General features: G+C 36.4%; 1 protein-coding gene across 6 annotated transcripts in view; it reads right to left on the minus strand.

Moving 5' to 3' along the window:
• beat-VII (Immunoglobulin domain-containing protein beaten path VII) overlaps positions 1 to 20,354 on the minus strand; it is a 455,119-nt gene that overhangs the window by 55,090 nt on the left and 379,675 nt on the right. The window lies entirely within an intron of this gene.

Consider the following 20,354-nt stretch of genomic DNA (forward strand, 5'->3'; position numbering starts at 1 on the left):
TATGCGTGGTCACAAAATATTTCCACCTAAAATTGTGAATAGGAAAGAAATTAATATTCCATATTTAGTATCAAAAGGTAGGTAGTGGTATCTAAGGTTGTAAAGAAGCGTTATTGTTTCTTCGGTTGTTTCCATCTTCTTACCAATATCATCTCCCATTATTTCGGATTGTGCATGGGCTCTTTAGAAACTTCTTAGCCGTGATACATCTTTTACGCTGTCAACTGACAAATGAATGTATTGGCTTTATGATATGCCCCAGGGCATGAGTGGAATAATTGCCCTCTTTACTTATTGTACGAAATATTTCTTAGTTTACACGCTTACCATCTCAGGTGTTAAAAGTAACACCATACATAACAAGACAGCCTACAGCATGCAAATAAGAGGTCTAGAGGTCAATCTCATTCGCAATTCTATTAACGGCAGACAATAAACAGCTCCCATGTCAATTGAAAAATAATAAAACAACGAAAATGTATTCAACACAATTTTGGGTATGCATTACGAACTTTAGAACGTGTTGTATGTGACGGTATCTAATTCCCAGACATGATAAATTTTTTAAGCCAGACAAGGGGTTATTTCGTCATATTCTGCAGAAAATGTTAACGAACACAGTTGGTTGGTTGGTTGCATCATTACAATGGAAGTATGAAGTTATGAAAATGTATTGGAAAGGATGTGCCGGTGCTTGGTGGTGGCTATGATGGTGGCATATATAATGAACCCAGACATATCCTTTATTTTGTAAAGAAACAGCAATAACCGTCATCAAAAATGCCACACACACAAACTCAAACTCAATTCAAAGGGGGTTCTAGTTGCTTTTTGTTTGGCTTTTTGTAGTTGTAAATGTTCGGGGTCCCCCAGGCAGTTCATTAGGGTTTTATCTTGAATTTTGGCTGCTTTAAATGATTTACATTTTGGGTACGTTAGGTACTCAACGCAACGAAAAAAAGAGTACAATTTCCCTTCATTGAGCGGTAGTTATAAGTAAATGTGTTAGTGTGTGCCTTTGTTGCAAAGGAGCAAAGGATTCGTTTGGTAGCTTTCTGAAGGTACTTCCCCTTTGCTCGTTTGTTTTAGTTGTTGCTTTTTTGTGTCTTGTAAATATTTTATTTCCACTTACTTTGTCCCTTTTCATCAGCTTCGTGGCCCTTTTATGAAATTCCAAACATTATGGGGTTAATGAAAGCACAGCATTGTGCAGCTCTGAATATTTAAGAAACATGGTGTTGGTGGTGTGTTGGACATATCGGTAGTGACCCTAAATATGGTAGCATGGATGATTGTTGGTAAAACAAGCGGACGATGGAATTTCTGTTAACCCTCTACCACTTTTCATGCAAATTTTCGTGACTTTATTAGCTTCCGCATAAAAGGTAGGGTTTTGTACAGATATTTTTATTGCAAGCAATCAAGTTCTACAAATCCTCAAGTCAATTGATTGCTGGCAATTGGAAATGTTGAAATAAGTTGTTGTATAATATTTGGGTTAACCTTAATTATGGGGAGTTAGGGGAATTTATTTTAATTGTAAAGCAATGCCAAATGCCATTGGGAAATTAGATGATCCAGTGAGATGAAATCGGAAAATAGTATTGACAGATAGGTTTGTTACTGCCTGACAGGAAAACATTACGTCCAGTATCTGCCGAAAAAGACGTTCTTCCGCTAGAAGAAAAAGTTGTCATGTACGGAGGAATAGAAATAAAATGAAGCCCTATGAAGTCTATAGTTTAACAGTACATGGAATGTATGCGTTTTTGCTGAGAGGGTATAATTTATACTAAGAAAGATACGGGCCGATGATATCGCAATACGGTGACATTTTGGCGAAAGAGATCTGAACTTTAACGATGAATCCACGGCGAACCCCAGTTCTTAAATTTGCGGTAGCTAAAATAACTGGTAAGGTGGTCCAAAAACAATAGTCTTTCGGCATTTCGGTTGGATATTGAAGAATCTAACTTCAAAATACATACCGAAAATCAGGAGGTACGGTTTTATGGGGGCTATATCAAAACGTGGATCTGTGTCGACAAATTTCTGATGGAGAGCTTTATATCATCAATTAAGACTTAGTCACAATTTTCATCCATTTGACTTGGATATTGAAAACCAACTTTTAAACTCCGAAAATCGAGAGGTACAGTACTATCCAAATATGGACCTATACCGAAAAATTTCTAATGGAAAGTTTTATACCATCAATGAAGAATAAGTGTCAAATTTCAGCCATTTCGCTTGTATATTGAAGCATCAATCTTCCAAATTCCGAAAATCGGGAGGTACCGTCCTATGGGGACTATATCAAAACGTGGTCCTTACCGACAAATTTCTGATGGAAAATTTGTAGTCCCACAGAAGATCAAATACCAAATTTCAGCCATTTCGGTTAGATAATGTTGCGAAAACCTTCAAATACCGCAAATCGATAGGTACCGTTTTGTGCGGCCTATGTCAAAACGTGGACCTATACTGACAAATGTCTGGGATAAAGTTTGGTAGCGCCAAGGATGATTAAATACCAAATTTTAGCTATTACTGTAAGATAGTGTTGCCTTTTAGATATAACAAACCGTGAACAAATACTGAGAAATTTCGGTATCACCAAAGAAAGATTCTCTAAATTTCAGGACAATCCCACAGCGGCCGATTCTAAGCACCGGATTGACTCGGAGAAATCTTCAACCAGTGGCCGTCACCTCATCAATTATGTGTTTGTGTATTTTTCTCAGCATAGGAGCGACAATTAATACAATACAATACTAGCGACAATTAAAACAATTAATGCCTGCTCCGATGCCTTTTGGTTCATGCCGGGATAGAAATGAAACCCGGACCAGTATGGATCTGTTCCGTTTACCATATCCGCATCCATCACATGCAAAAAAATATGAAATGTAATGGATGTAGGGTCTGGGCGCACTTCCGAGGGTGCTCTGGCTTTAGTCGCTTTCAGGATTACTACGATATGTTGCTGATTGCTGCGCCAGAACTTCTCCCAGTGTGTCTCCAAAACGAGACACTCCCATAGTCTTCCCAACAAAAAATGCAGCATCTAAAGTCAGCGAAATTGTGGACTTTATGAATCGAAAAATATCATGGTCGCTGCGATTCAGGAAGCAAATATCACAGTCACCTGTAGCTTGCAATGTTGCGATGATTGCAAAGTTCTGCGGAAGCATCGAATAAGAAGCGGAAGACGAGGATTTGTCTACCTAATACACCAGTCTGTTCCTATCTTACTTGCAAATAGCACTAGTGTCAGTATATATCGAGTGTACTGCCAAGGTAGAGCTGCTTAATATGTACATACCGCCGATGAATAGCTGCCCATACGTTATATGCCCAATATTAGTTCGTTTTTAGAGGGCAGTAACCGTTTGGTACATGGGGACTTCTATGCCCATTGTGAGGTTTGGTACTCCGTCCTAGGTAATGACAACGTTGGTCGAGCAAATTGACAGCTCCACGTTTTGCACGGTGAATAAAGACGCTCCTACGAGGATAAGAGATTGCCACAGCTGCTTCAGAGAATTGACCAATCACCCCTTCAGAGAGCTGTCCATTACCTCAGATCCTCTGGTATCTGGAATAAGATTCCAGGAAATTATTAGTGTAATAGCCGCTTGCTGCATACCTGCTGGTCGAATACTTGAAATCAGACAAACTTTCCCAGCACAAGCGAAGCGACTTTCAAATGAGCGTGATGAACCCTGAGGACCCAAGAATTAGATAACTTATTTGTGAAGTCAACAGTTCAGTAGGCGAACATAAGCGGAAAAAGTGGCTAGACTACCTGAAGCAATGCGGCATTGGTACAGGATTAAGTAAGTTGTGGACAATGGATAAATCACTCGCGAATCCGGGTGAGAAGTTACTTTCAACGGCAGTTTATAGAGCACAAAGAGATTGATACTTAGAGCGAAGAGGATTGTGCTACGCAGTATAAAAAGAGCCCTCCCAGCCGAGGAGGTACCATCACAATTTACAATGGGGGATGTTGCAGTCGGCATCCGAAACGCGAAATCATCCTAAGCATTGGGCCCACACGGAATATCAATGGTAATGCACAAGCAACTGTATGAACCCGGATTTGGGTACTTAACAAGTGTTCTCAACCTATCGTTAGCCACCCATATTGTACCAGAAGCCCGAAAAGTTGGCAGGCTGGTCCCGATACTGAAGCCTGGCAAGGAAGCCAGCAGCAACACACCCATATCCCCTTATATCAGAAAAGGACTGTACCAGAACAGGCCGTGCTACCAAACAGTCATGGTGGCACTTGACCTCTCGAAGACCTTCGATTCCGTCAACCAGTGCAATTCTTCCATCTGAGGAATATGAAAATATCCAACGCCACACTGTTCATCACTTGAACGGCTGAAATGAGTTCGATAGCATGTTTAAGTCGTCCGCGCAAGCCACAGCTATTTGCGACAAGATGAGAAGTAGGAACTTTGTCCTCAATGGTTTTCATGTACGCAACCTGTCCAAGCTGCAAAATTTCAGTCGGCATGCCCCGTCCCTTCTGTGATGTTTGTGGAACAATTATTATATTGTTATTTAAACTTAATGTGATAAGGTTGCAGACTCCAAAAATTTATTTCTTACAATGAGCTTATTTGTCCAAAATAAACTTTGATTTGCTGAAAGCTAACTCGCAGGGTAGTGGTGTATGGTATCGTATGGTCGGCCCTGTCCGAATATAGCCTTTGCTTACTTGTTTAAATATTGGCTATGCATATACATAGAAGATCCAGAACCTGATAACTGAACTTGATATGAAAATACAGAAAATCGATAATTACAGAACTTTGGGAGTTACCGTTATATGGGAGCTAGAGTCTCCTATTAATATCTCGGTGTGTTACAAACGGAATGACAAAGTTAATTATACCTTCCATATTTAGTGGAGGATATAATTACAATCTTATTATTGTTCTCCTGAATAAATTCAATTTTCGACCTGTATAGGTTTCTATTAAAATCCACAAAGCACCTATAATGTGCATTACAATTTATGGATAGGTTTTTTTTTATAACGCTTCTTGTTACTCGTATCTATGCAATACTATAAGTTTAATGTGATAGTTGTCGCTTATATGGGTCTGAGTTGCTTCTCCCATTCAATTATAAAACGCATAGCACATGTTGTATGTTTTTACATAATAGCGTGCTAATAAACAGCTTACCAAAATGTTACCAATGATTCTTCTTGTTGTTCTTATTTTTCAAGCTATTAAGTTTAATTTACCTTAAAAATACTTTCGATTTTAATGCAACGAGTTTCACTTTCATGCCCATTGCCATTTCCGTACTTTTTGAGGTTTTGTTTTTATTTGCATTCATTGAAAGCCAATTACGTTTCAACCACACACACACACACGCAAGCGTGCACACACGCACAAACAACACAAACGGGTTAAACACAGTTCCGTAGTTTAAATCCGTTGGATAATTGACTTTGATAGTGCTTTTATCGAAAGCAATTTAACAGAGGCAGCAATTGCCTCGTGCCTATACGAGTATGTGGATGAATTTCGTTTGTATAGTCATTTCGCACAGCAGCGCCACTTTGTTTGTTTGTTTGTTGGTAGTCGTAATTAGTCTAATGCGCTCTATTGATTGGTTTGTTTTCAAAGAAACAAGGCCTATTGGCATTTGGATTGCAATTAAAAGTGGTAGTCCTGGGAGGAATTGCTTTAAAAGAAAAGGTTAGACGATTTATGAGATTGGTTAAATTTGAGTATATAAATTTCCATGTATATTAATTAGTATATTTAGGGGGCTGATAACATTCTGTTAGTAGATCAAAACTCTCAAATCACTTTGGTTTTTAATAAATTAATTGGATTAATCGATCTAACATGGCCTAAGTAGTTTTGTATTGAAAAATGAATTCTAGCGAAATACCACACACTCAACCATTACGCTACGATCGTTTCGCCTGGTGGTTTTAAGCCAGGCTCATCAGGCGTATTTGAATGTTAATGGCTAGAAGACAAAGGCTGATTTTGATAACTTCTATTTAAACAACCATTTTTACAAATTTGTAATTATGAAGTATTTATTGGAGTCTTTTTCTTTATCAAGTCACCCTAGTGTCTTGTCTAGGAATCATTTTCTCAATACATTCACATGTACAATCCAAGGGGGGTTTCCTTCATGAATTGTAATGTCTTCAGTTTCTGAAGTTTTTTTTTTTGTTTTTTTTTTTTTTTTTTTTGATATCATGTCGACTAGTGTGTTGATATGATAGATTGGCAGTGGCTTAGAACGCTGAGACCTCGACAACATTGTCTATTTGTTGGAGAGGACCCAGGTTCAAACCTCAGCCGGGCTCTGCTGTGAAGTTTTTTTATTTATTATTGTCTTTTTGTTGAAGCAACTTGCATTTGCTGCGTCTATTACGACGGTAAAAGATTTTTTCAGGTGCCCGAAAGGTGTAAAAATCCCATATGACACCATATGTAGTGGCTGGAGAGCACGATAACTCTCGAACTGATCAACAAATTTGGTCCAAAATTTGGACTTCGTTATATTTTGTCCAAACTTAGTTTCAGTTCGAAGGTGGGCAATGCCGGTCCACAACTTCCAGTACATCCCCAAATATTTAAAAAAATTCACTGAAATGGTATGCACGATATTTCTCGAATGGTGCAACCAATTTGGTTCAAAGTTTAGATCTCCTAATATGTTATCCAAATTTAGTTTAACTTCTAAAATAGCCCATATTTTGATATAGCCCCCATAGAACGGTACCACCCGATTTTCGGTATTTTGAAGGTTTTAGGCTAGCACAACGAAATGGCTGAAATTTGGTACTTAGTCTTGTATGGGATTATACAACTTTCCCCCAGAATTTTGTCGGTATAGTTCCACACCTTCACAGAACGGTACCTCGCGATGTTCCACTGAAATGGCTGAAAATTGGTGTTTTTTAGTCTCTTATTTGGGGTATACAACTTTCCATATGAAATTTGACGGTATAGGTTCACGCGTTCATATAGCCCCCATAGAGCGGTACCTCTGGATTTCCGGTATTTTGAAGTTTGAGGCATCAATATTCCACCGAAATGTTTTAAATTTGGTATTTCGTTGGGGGTACAAAAATTTCCCCAAAATTTTTTCTGTACGGTTTCACGCCCCATAGAACGGTTCCTCCCTATTTTCGGTATTTTTCAATGTTGTGACCACAATAATTCATCGAAATGGCTGAAATTCGGTAATTACTTTTCGTTGGGGTTATTCAACTTTTCCCTCTAAATTTGTCGGTAGAGGTCATCGCCTTCATATAGGCCCAGAGTTCGGTACATCCCAAATTTCGATATTTTGAAGGTTGTGGCCTCAATATTCCACCGAAATGTCTGAAATTTGGTATTTAGAACTTTCCACCTGACATTTTTAGGTATAGGTCCACCCCTTCATATTCATAGAACAACATATTCCGATTTTCGGTATTTGGAATGTTTGTGGGCACAACCTTTAAAATACCGAAAATCTGCCACCGTAATGGCTGAAATTTGGTGTTAAGTCTACGTTGGAGGTAAAAACCTTTCCGACTAAAATTCGTCGGCATAGGTCCACGTTTCGATATAACCCCATAGAGCTATACCTTCCGATTTCCGTAATTCTGAGGGTTGTGATGTCAATATCCCACCGAAATGACCGAAATTTGTTATTTAGTCTTGCATGATGCTATAAAATATTCCAGAAGAGAATTATCGATACATATCCACGTCTTTCTATATCCGTCCATTGATTTTCGGTATTTTGAATGTTTTAGCCACATTGTCTTACCAAAATATCGGATGTTTGGTATTTAGCCTTTCCGCCAGTAAATTGTCAGTATAGATTTAATTTTTGACATAGCCCCAATAGAACGGTACCTCCCGAATTTCGGTATTTTGAAATTGCTGAAATTTGGTATTTACCCAGCAAAAAAAGTCCTCACAAAATAATGGGTTTCGTAATGGATTTTTTGGCAGCCGTAACTACTCTCAAACACCACTTCTTCTCCACTATTTTTACAAGGGCATGTCGCACTCAGTTTGTAGTTATTTATTACCACTAGAATAACTAGTTATTCTGTGGCCACTAGAAGTTGAAAAGTAAGGTGAAAAATTTCTATTTTTAGACAGTTGATGTAGAGAATTTGTTTTTAATTTCATCACACATCTTACTTTTATTTTACTTTATTTTATTTCGCTGTCTGCCCGAATTGAACCCACGAACCCTCTGACTTCTAGCCAAAGACACTACACACTATGCCACGCACACGAATATTAAGGGTTGCTTAAGAACTTAAATGTGCAGTACACATGTGCACCACGAACTGTTATTTTTTTAATTAAAACAATTAAAAAAGTGTCAGTCGGCTTTGCCGACCGATATATACCCTCAGCCAATGTGAAGTGAAATTTTCACCTACGCACGGTGGTCGAAAGCACTGATCTAGCGGCGCGAAATTAATAACTTGCAAACGAATTGAGATACGTCACTGAAATTTGGCACAAATTCAGCTTGTACCTGTGGGTAATAATGGGCCAAATATGAACAATATCGGCTGATGTTTTGGTATAGCCCCCATATAACGGTACCTTAAGTTTTTCGGTATTTTGAGGATTTAAGCCACAATTTCGTAGCAAATTACCTGTAATTTGGTACATAGGGTTCCTAGTGGTCACAAAATAATTTCACCAAAAATTATGGACATAGGTGCACGTTTTGGTATAGCCCCCATGTAACCGTACCTCCCAATTTAAGGTATTTTGAATATCATGACCACATTTTTAAACCAACTTGGCTGTAATTTTGCATTCCGTGTTCTCACTGCGTATAAAATCTTCTTACAAAACATTTTCAACACAGCTTGATGTTTCGATGTAGCCCCTTTTATGGTACCCCCGATTCGTTGAATTTTTACTTGTTATCCCATATTTATTAACATATTTAGCTATAATATGTTATTATAGTGCATCCGGGGGTAGAACTCCTCCTCGCAAACATTTCTCAAAATAGGTTCCTATTTTGATTTAGCTCCCATACATATGCACAGCTAAATTTGTATGAATTTCATGCAAAAACCCCTTATTTTAAAAGTGCAGTCATCAAACGATTTGCAAATATTTGCAGCCCTAATGTGGTTATTCCGTATCCAGAGAGTCCAATTTCATTCCCCAAAAAATAATCGAACCTAAGTTCGGCCAAGTTTACAAGATGCACTCTATGGAACAAGCGCGTACAACCCATAAAAACACTAAAAAATTTAATTTTTTGAAAATTTATTGCTATATAACTAAGTACCCCCAGACCCCAAACTAATTTTTATAATTTAAATCACACCCTCTGCTATTAAATAAAAATAAATCTTGTCCAGTTTCATTACGAATTTATTTAACATTTAAACAAATATGAAGTTATTTTTTTTTGCAACAATTTTTTAAAATTTGATGCAACAAAAACTCTTGTATTTGATAGTGAATAACTGAGTGAATATTTACAACAACAAAAATGAAAAAACAAAATCTTTGTCTGCAAAGTGTCTGTAATCGATATAATGGGAAATATTTCGCAATTTTACAGTTCGATTTTTTGACTTTCGCGCCGCTAGATCAGTGGTTTCGACCAGTGTGCTACGGACAGATCGAATGTATTTAAGGTTTCTTCAGAATTTTGTGGCCCATTTTGGACATTTGAACTTGCCGACAAAAATGTGGATTAGGAATTAACTGCACTAAGACACAAATGTTGAACCTTTGTAGGGGAGGAACCCTTAGGGAGGAACCACATGGGCCATTTTAGGAGTTAAACTAAATTTTGAAAAAAATATTTGGAGATCCAAATTTAAACTATGTTTGGACAAAATTTTACGAAGGCAAAATTTTGGACCGAATCGGCAGATCCGTTCGAGAGTTATCTTGCGCTCCAACCTCTACACACGGTGTCATAGGGACCTTTTGCAACTTTCAAGCTATTTTCTCAGGAAGTATGGACTTGCCCCTGATGAAACTTGTACCGTCGTATAGGGGGTAGTAAATACAAGTTGCTGAAAATAAAATCAAAGCGATTCGAGAGCAGGTCCTAATCTGAACTTATCCGAAACTTTGTGTGGGAGGTACCCGATAGAGTGGACCGATTGAGTCCATATTGGAACCTCATTTTAGTCTGGTAGAAATTTCACGACATGCAACGTATGGATCAAATCGGTTACTCCCTTCGAGATTTATCGTGCGCACAAGTTTTGCGACAATTTTTGAACATTTGTGGGGGAGGTACCTGAAGGAGTTGACCTATATGGCCCATCTTCGAACTTAAATTAAATCTGGACAAAATGTTTCGATAGCCAAAATTTGAACCGAATCGATTGATCCGTTTGAGAGTTATCGTGCGCACCAGCCAGCCAGACAGACCGACAGACAGACGGACGGACATTGCTAAATCTACTCAAAATTGTCTGAAACGGATATCGTACAACATACTTGGGGTCTAAAACCATTATTTCGATGAGGCACATTTTTGGTCGTATCAAAGTGTAAATACCCTCTTAAGCATAAAGGCTGAGGGTATAAAAAAAACTATAAAAAACTCGATTTCCGACGGTGAGCGTTGAACACACAACCCTAGGATTTATAGTCGGACACACACTCACTGTCCCACCGTCATCATTACTTAGTGAGGAGTAAAGTAAGTAGGTTTACCTTGTAAATTTTTTAAGAAGTAACGCATTACTTTTCAGATTGCTTGTAATGCGAAAAGAAGCTTCTTTACATTACTTTGTAAAGGGTTACGTAATGACTACCGGATCCAAATTTTTGCTGGGTAGCCTTCTTCATTAACGAAAGAAACTAATTCTTCCATTTTACTTAAATACAACTCAAGGTGGAGGGTATAACAAGTTAGATCCGGCTGAACTTAACGCCGGTGCTTCCGCTCAAATTATTATTTTAAATAGTCCCTCGTTGAATCGTTCTAAAACAGTTGATTTTACAGGAATGCGTTTAAGACTTATAGTACAGTACAGTACAACTGTTCTCGTGTTGCAATATCCCATACCTCAGTTTCAACATATGTTAATTTTCTGCAATTACTATTATTAGTCCGGTGTGCGTTAACCAAATTTAAATGGAAGGTGCTTACATCTGGGAAGTTTTTGCAGATTCTGAAACTACAATGCTCATAGATGAGAAATATCAAGAAACAAAAAAATCGCCGGAGGGATTTTGAAATAAATTGCGATTTAAGTTCACATTTTTAGGGGTTCTTTAGGTTTTCACGATTTTGCTTGGAAACCGCGAGCCCTATGTAAATGGGCCTAAAATAATGTTGTAGCTGTGAAAATTCCCCATTAGATTGATCTTTCTGATATTTTCGTAGGTTTTACCGTTTTTGAGATATAGAAGTTTAAATTGAGACAATGCACTGACTGTATCGCCCCTTTATAAAACAATATCATGAAGGGTGCTCCTTAACTAACTTTTAATGAAAAACCCTTATACAGGGAACGTTTTTGTGAATTCTGAAACAGCAATGTTCATAGATGAGAAAAATCCTAAAACTAGAAAAAAATGTTGTAGGGATTTTTAAATAAATCGAGGTCAAAATTCATATTTTTAGGTGTTTTTTATGTTTTCACGATTTTGCTTGGAAACCGCAAGTCCTATCGGAATGGAACTAAAGAAAATATTGTAGCTGTGAAAATTCTCTACTAGACTGAGCTGTAGGTCTTTTCGTAGGTTTTTCCATTTTTGAGATATAGAGGTTCAGTTCAAATTTTTAGCGTTTTATATTAAGTCTTCAAAATTTTGCTTGAAAACCGAAAGTCATGTCAAAATGGTACTAAAGATAACTTTGTAGCTGTGAAAATTTTCTACAAGGTTGGCTAAATAATTTTTTCTTACGTTGTAACATTTTTGAGATATATACGTTTAAGATAGGAAATTATAAGGGGACTTGTCCCAATTTGAATTGTCCCAATTTGAACTTCTGTATCTCAAAAACAAAATTTTTTTTCAGGCTCATTTACATAGGACTCGCGGTTTCCAAGCAAAATCGTGAAAACCTAAAGCACCTCTAAAAATGTGAACCTTAATCGCGATTTATTTGAAAATCCCTCTGGCGATTTTTTTTGTTTCTTGATATTTCTCATCTATGAGCATTGTAGTTTCAGAATCTGCAAAAAATTGCCAGGTGTAAGCACCTTCCATTTAAAATTAGTTAAGCCGCACCGAGTAGTTTCTACCGTACCTACACACCCATAACAATTTTTTTAAATAAATATTTAAAAACATTTTGATAGCAATAACTCGAGGTGTCTGACTGCTTTTACATTTTTATAACAGTCTGATATTTGTGCAATAGTAATTGAATTGAATTATTTATTGTCTGCCAAATGTCTGTGTTTTTAGGGGTCATTAGCAAGATACACACCTTACTTTTGGTGACACATTTGTAAATAGTTGTTTTTTTTTTTTTGCACGAATGGCCTAAACACAGTAGCAGACGAAAAGCTATAACCATTTTATTTCCCATAAAATTTGTACTTTTTTAAGGATCATAAACAAACCCTGTTGACATTATGACTGCACGGTCCTTTAATTAAGTCAAATAATATGAATTAGTGTTTGTGTTAACATCAGAGACGTAGATAGATTGAGCTTTAAACAATAACCAATAAGAGAAAATTTCCCTTAGTTTATTATTGTATACGTTTCTGTGCTAAATGGTCATTTAATAATATCGAACTTTTCAAACTTGGCAATAAAATACAAAACAACCTCAACACAATTAATATCCGAACACTTCAGCCGGAACGTCAAGGTTAAAGCACAGTCTACACGCGGACACAATGACATGCTAATGATAGTGATGTTGGAATTTATATTGAGTCGAGTATTCATTCATGCAAGACATGGAAACCTTTTTTGACACGTCATCTAAAAAAGTCGAACACAAAAAAGATGTGGGAATGTAAACACTTGTTAGAACAATTGTTATGGATAGTACCATTTTTATTTCTACGGTATGTAATGAATATAGTAATTCAAAACGTGAAAAGAATCGTGGGAGCCATATTGTTTCTTTTTTCAAGTGCAATTGTCATTATATATGTGTATGTATTGAGAAATGATTCTAGACAAGACACTAGGGCGAACTTTTATAGGATAAGCGCTTCACAAATGTTTCATATCTGCTTATTTGCAATAATATCCGTATAAATAGATGTTACCAAAACTTCACCTTTGTCTTCTAGTCATTAAAAACATCCAATGTGTATGTGGAACTGACTAACCCCTTAGAAAATTGGTAGGGTGTGTAAGACTTCGCTAGAATGTACTTTTTCAATACAAACTCCTTAGGTCATGTTAGTTAGCTCGATTAATTAAATTAATTAAATATTGGCGCTTTCATCCGAATTTTCTGTTTTTCTAACACAAATTGTCGTATTATTTTTTAAATCCGGAAGCAGTTTTTTCCTATCAGCTCTTGTTTAAGAGATATAGCTCAAGACCCTATTTTACGATTTTAAACAAAATTTTTGTTATCCTTGGCTACCAGAAATATTTTATCAGTATTTTTTAAACATGAGTTTGTTAAGAAGATGTCGTGTGATCTATCCAAAAAAGGATAAATATAGCAAATATTTATCGTGAATATAAGCGCGAAAATATAGAAGACCCATATCGGAATTTGCAAAAATTTTGTATTTTGATTTAAACTAGAATTACGTCATTAAGACAAGCCATGGGTATATCAGGAAAAATGTGTAAAATTGTCTTTTCCATTTCAAAAAAATCAAAAAAATTTTTTGATACTACATCAATGATTTTTGGTACATAGATTAAGAAAAAAATCTGCATTCCAAATCTGTTTTCGTTACTAACTTTGATCGTTGCGCGCAAAAGATATGACCGTTTTAATTATGATAATTAGAAAAAATTCTAAAAAAATCGCGGCTTAATATAGTTAGTTGTTATATCCTATTATCGTTAACTGAATTCGTAACCTTTGCGATGATGCAAAAAATAATCGCAAAGTCTCAATGGATTCGCGAAAAATCTAATTTGTTAAATAATTTCACGTATTTACAAACATATTTTTGAAGCAATAGCGCTCATACTTACGAAAAATATATAAAAAATTATAACAGCATCCAGACATTTTGAGGAATAAAATGAAACCTAAGTTGTGAAGGTTGGAGGTATAGTATTCATGTTATTTGCAAAAATACGAAGAAAATATTAGGAAAAAATTAAAATCATATTATTCTAATTTTATTTTTTTATGGTTTTATAGGAAAAGTTGGAGAAAAAATGTTTGAGTTCTTCGGCATTTTCGTGAAAAATTCACGCAATAATGATGATATTCCGTTGTAACAAACTTTTCGCTTATAGTTTTCCTATTGGATAATATTATTAGAACCTTATATTAAATCACAAGGAATTCCAATTGTGGCATAACGTTAAAATAATATTATATTGAATATTATAACATTTGAGACGCATATAAACCGCGTAATTATGAAAATGACATGATGCGCATCCGATTTTCCAGCACAGCGAATCAATCCCTCTTATTTGATGTACAGTTTGTCAAATTCTATTTGGCGGCCATGATGTAGCATCTGCTGCATATTAGAGTGCAAAATACTGTAAAATGGTCATAATTTCTGCGAAGTTCATTTACATTTTATGCGCATCCGATTTCAATAATTACCATTAAAAAATACATCATTCTATGCCGTTTCAATGCGATCCATCAAGAACCGTGGATGTAGCATCGCACTAAATTTTTAGAAAAAATCTATTATATCTCTGGATTTACGAGAGTTTTTAAATATCTGTTTTCGCACAGTTTAAACACGCGTATCGATCTATTTATTTAAGTAGAACTGACACATCCAAAACGCGTTTTAATATGCGATATTTTCAAAATAATTCTTTGCAAATTTTCGAAATTTGAAGGGTATCATATCCGCCGATCTAGTGGGTGGATTTTTACGCGTCGTGGCTTGTTAGATTCAGAACGTAAAAAACTAAATTTACGCGGGTTTCCACGGAAATCGAATGGGGTTTGCAAATTTTAAACCCAAAAAAATAGGTTTTTGAGAAAAATTTACGCACAAAAATGTCGTGTTTGGGCGCAGATTGCTGTGATCCTGTGGGGGCTACACCCTCATGTTATACATTAAAAAATGCGAAATCGCGAGTACTACAATCAAATAATAAGTATTGAGGGAAATCCAGCTGCGCGTCCCGATTAGAGCAAAAATTCAAAAAACCCCATTTTTCAGGTTTCAAAATGTCAGCATCCGTTTGAGGTAGATACAGTGGATATATTAAAAAATCATACATTAGAAACTTCAACTCTAAAGTGCACTCTTTAACTTTTCCTTTGAGCATTAAGCTCTACATTGTGTTGTAAAACCACTAATTGGAAAATAACATAATGAAACTCGTTTAATTCAACGATTTTTTCCGATTTTTTACATTAGTACGACCACAGCTTCCGCTCAAATTATTATTTTAAGAAACCCCTCGGTGAATCGGGCTAAAACAGTTTATTTTACCGAAATGCGGTCAAAAGTTATGGTATAGTAAAACTGATCGCGAGTTACAATACCCCATGCCTCAGTTTCAACATAAGTTAATTTTCTACAAAAAGCTTGATATGTTGTATATCAAAATGCGTGGAACATCCACTGCTATATTCCAGTGACAATAAATATGTAAAATAGGGCGTAACATCTGAGATGTTGGTTAGGGTCCTGAATATTTCATGGTAAATTCTAGGCAGGAAAGGCAACGTGCCAGTTGACTTGTTCTATAGGACTTAAAACCGCTTCCCTTTCTTAAGATCACTTCTGATATATCTGGGAGTGATGGTAATTTTCACAATATGGTGATTAGGATTGATCTCACGGTAAAAAAAACCAAGCAAGGAAGAATGTTTGTCTTCACATGTAGATGGTTCAATGAAGACCTTGTTGCAGTTCTTTAAAAATTTGTCCTCGCGTTGCACTTATATTCGCAGATCACACAGGCGCCGCATAGTTTATAACAGACCGACTTTTCCTTTTATAACTGTTCTACAAGGTTTCTTTATCTGCACCCAAGTGTTGCGGACAGAGTGGCCGTAGATTTAGTGACAGATATTTACATGTTCCTCGCGTGGAAAAAGGTGGTAAGATCAATGAAATGGGAGTTCAGCCTTTACAGAAGATACAGAAGATGAGGTGTTCAACAGTTCCGGAGGCTTGGACTTCATGGTTCTGATTTCTACGTATTACTGTCGTCCACACGTATAATTGATTATCCAACGTTTCAAACATGTCCCGAGGGTTGTTTGCTCGATATTCAAACAGCGTTGAGAGCCTGACAATGTCAAAGGCTTTTAATAAGTCGAGCGCTATTGCACGGCTTGCTCTGGTTGAGTCCTCGACCAGCGCTGTTGTCGTACTGTGCTGCTTAAGGAAACATTGCTGATGATCGGCAACTTAAGTGTCTTTGCTGCAGTCGACAAAACCGAAATCGGCCTGTAGGATTCGCCTTTGTTGGCATCATTGTCTGACTTCAGTAACGGGACCACCCCACAGTGGATCCACTCATTGGCCAAAAATATAAAAATGAATGTCAAAATTTTGGTACAACATCTGGCAACTCTGACAGCTATGACATGGAACTTTATAAAAATATGTTAGTTTTTGTTTCATTCGAAAGCGATCTTCTTAAGAATAGCTTCAAAAGTCGGAACATTTGACTAATTTTTGTTGTTGTGAGTACACCTATATTTTAAGTGCAAGTAAATATATTCAAAATATCGCGAAACTAAAACGTATAGCAAAATATTTTAGTGGATTTTGAAGGAGGAGGTAATAGCTTAATTTTCATTAAAAAATAGTGTTTTAGCGTGTTGTGGAATTCTAGTTAGCTGCACATTTTCTTGGTATATTTTGTAATGCCAATTCGATCATATACTTAAATTTCACCTAAGGGTTTAGTCATGATGCCCACCAGTGCCCACTTCGGGAATAATTTTCCAAAGTAGGTCATGGGTTTAAGATTATTCAGTACTAAAATCAGCTGCCATCTAGTGCCAGACTATAAATGGTGGGTCGCAGACTAAAGCTGCCCTAGAATAGGGTTTCTATGGATATATTAGCGTATAACTCTGTTATCTGACCACGTACATTAACATAATTGGCATCAGTGGCAAGATGAAGAAATCTTCTTCCACATTTGCCTTACGTTGGTGGTAGGTGCCTTTCAGGAAGAGCGCTATAAGATCTATATTAAAAATTTTACCAATTTTCAGACAAAAATTTTGATTTTTTTTATCCGCTTAATTGGTTGGATTTTATGCTGTTTTGGAGATTGTTTAGTTTCCCCAAGCCCATTTTTACATCATAAGATAATCGGGACCTTTGTTCATGTCATTTTGTATTAACAGCATTAAACAATTCTTACCATATACCCCCTCCAGAGGGGAAAGGGGTGAGAATGTTACGCTCGTGGTTTCTTAAAACACTCTTCGCAGCAGCACAAAGCTGTAACCGGTGTATTGGATTGATTTTTACACTCTAAATATTTTTGGCCACTTTCTCCATACAAGTGGATCCACTGTGCACCCTGTACATTTTCCAGACTTTGGGCATAATGGTGATGGCTAATGACAGATTGAAAGCTTTGGTGGGGCATTTAACTCCCAGTTCCACCAGCTGTTTCAGCCTTATCATGGGGACTCCATAAGGGCCCAACGCTTGGGATGATTTAGCTTTCATGATAACGTTTGCAACATCATCCATTGCAAATTGTGGTAGTTCCTTCTATTCAGAAAGAGATCTAATTCGAAATAGTACTCTTCTCTTCGTTCTGTCACTACCGGGGTGCTCGACAAACTGTCAATATAACTTGCGAACCTCATCGAATCAGTCAGCGTACCGTCGTACTCTTCTCTTCGTTCTGACACTACCGGAACGCCCTCTCCGATAACCGAACATCAAACGGGTTGGATAGATCTCTGAAGCTGTGATTAGTAAACTTTCTGAAACTCGCCAATTAGCTTTCCTATGATTGATAATGATAAAATTGGGCGGTCAGCTGATGGGGACAATTAAGTGGAGATGAACTGATCTAAGGCAACGACGGGCTGACAGGTGACGATATTTGTCAAACCAGGTGACACGATGGTTATTTGAACGCTTATTTGTAGTCCAATTGAAATTTGGCACATATAATGTTTTCGGAATAATGACTAACTGTACAGAAAAAAGTGAAAATTTGTCCATATTTGAATATAGCTCCCATATATTGGCATCAAAGTTTAGCAAAATCTTTTGCTGAATCATATCAAAAATGTAGATTTTTATGGTGAATACGTCAGAAACTAAATAAAATAGGAAGTTTTGGCGAACGCTGAAACCAAAATCTTTTTATATTTTGAAAATACCTTACCTTAAAATTTATATTTTTGGAGCCTTATTTCAGAAAAATTAGTTCAGTCTGTTCAATACAGACCCAACTCCGTTGAGCCTGGTTCTAATCACCTTTACATTGATATGTTTAGCTATGTTTCCAGACCCAATAACCTATACATTGGCACTTTAGAAGTAATCAAGGAACTTCTCAAAACAAAAAAAAAAATACTTATGAATAGACAGCGGAATCCTATGCAAATGCATATATGGTTAGGATGGTCATAGAGAAAATCTGATTAGACAGAAACTCGGTTTATTACAAAATAAAACGAATTAAACCCAGAAATATCTGCATATTTTGCATATCGTGCATATTGTGACTTATTTTTACATATTTGCATAGAACGGGCATATGCATATGTATTTGTGGTCTAAATATCCCACCGAAGTGGCTGAAATTTGGTTTTAAGTCTTCGTTAGGGATATGAAACTTTACATAAAACGGTACCTCCCGATTTTCGGTATTTTGAAGGTTGTGGCCTCAATATCCCTCCGAAATGACTAAAATTTGGCATTTCGTCTTGGTGGTATACAACTTTAGACCTGAAATTTTGTCGGTATAGGTCCACGTCCCCATAGAATGGTACCTCCCGATTTTCGGTATTTTGAAGGTTGTGGCCTAAATATCACACCAAAATGACTGAAATTTGGCATTTTGTCTTCGCTGGGGGTATACAACTTTTTACCTGAAATTTGTCGCTAGAGGTTTACGTCTTCATATAGCCCCCATAAAACGGTACATCCGGATTTCTGGTATTTTGATGGTTGTGACCTCAATATCCCACCGAAATTACTGGACTTCGTTGGGGGTATAAAACTTTCCACCTGAAATTTCTTGGGGCTACCGATTTCCGGTATTTTGAAGGTTGTGGCTGTGGTTATACATTTCTCTATTTTATTGACTTGTCTGAAGAGAATTTTAAACAGAAAAATTGTACACACAAACATTTTTGTACCTATTATTGAAATATTTTATACGATTGCAATTTAACCAGAAGCCAAAAATATGTCCAGTCCCAAAATTTGACATGAATCGAATCAAAAATAGGGGTTGCATAATATTCCACTGTCTACTTATGAAGTAGATTATGTAAACATTAGATTTTTTGCAAAGTAAAACCTGTTATGCATTATTTACGTTACCAACAAATTATCGATAACTGATTTATTCGTCTCTTCCAAACTTACAACACTATTTTTAGACATTTTCAAAAATGCCACTCTCAACCAAAACTATAAAATATTTACAAGAATTTGGCCAAAGTCAGTTGTGGGGTTTCTATCAAATCAACAGTTTTGCTTCATTTCAAATGCTGGCTACCGCCACTTTTGCTGCTGGTTGTGGTGGAGTTATTTGCGGCTGACCTTAAATGTTGTTCCAGTTAACGTTGCTATTCTAAGCTGACTTACATGTTGGCCTTCACACCCCTACCGTTTCGGTAGCGCTTTTTTACAGAACACGAATGGAGTTGCATGACATCAAGAAGTTAAAACTTTTTGTGGGTTTGATAAAATCTCTCACCACAAAAAAACATGCATACATATAAGGCATGTTAAGTTTGTTTTTTTTCTATTTTCACTTTCTTTGAAACGTACTCTTTTTCTAAATTCCATAAGAAATATAAGGTTAGAACTTATTTTTCTGACTTTAACATGACTTTTTTAAACATTGCTTAAAGCATGCCATCCAAATACATACGTTCATGCGTATGTATGTATGATTGAAAAAAGTTTTTATCGTTCTAAGGCTTTTAGCAAAGAACACATGGTACCACCACCATGACTTACTTTTCTGATAACATATGAGGTTATCTACAAATTTATATGGAAGAATTGTGTTTTTTGGTTTATTTTAAAATATAATTTA

The sequence above is a fragment of the Musca autumnalis genome, unplaced genomic scaffold, assembly GCF_047663935.1.
Source record: "Musca autumnalis isolate F117 unplaced genomic scaffold, ASM4766393v1 scaffold_1, whole genome shotgun sequence".
In the NCBI taxonomy this organism is placed as follows: domain Eukaryota; kingdom Metazoa; phylum Arthropoda; class Insecta; order Diptera; family Muscidae; genus Musca; species Musca autumnalis.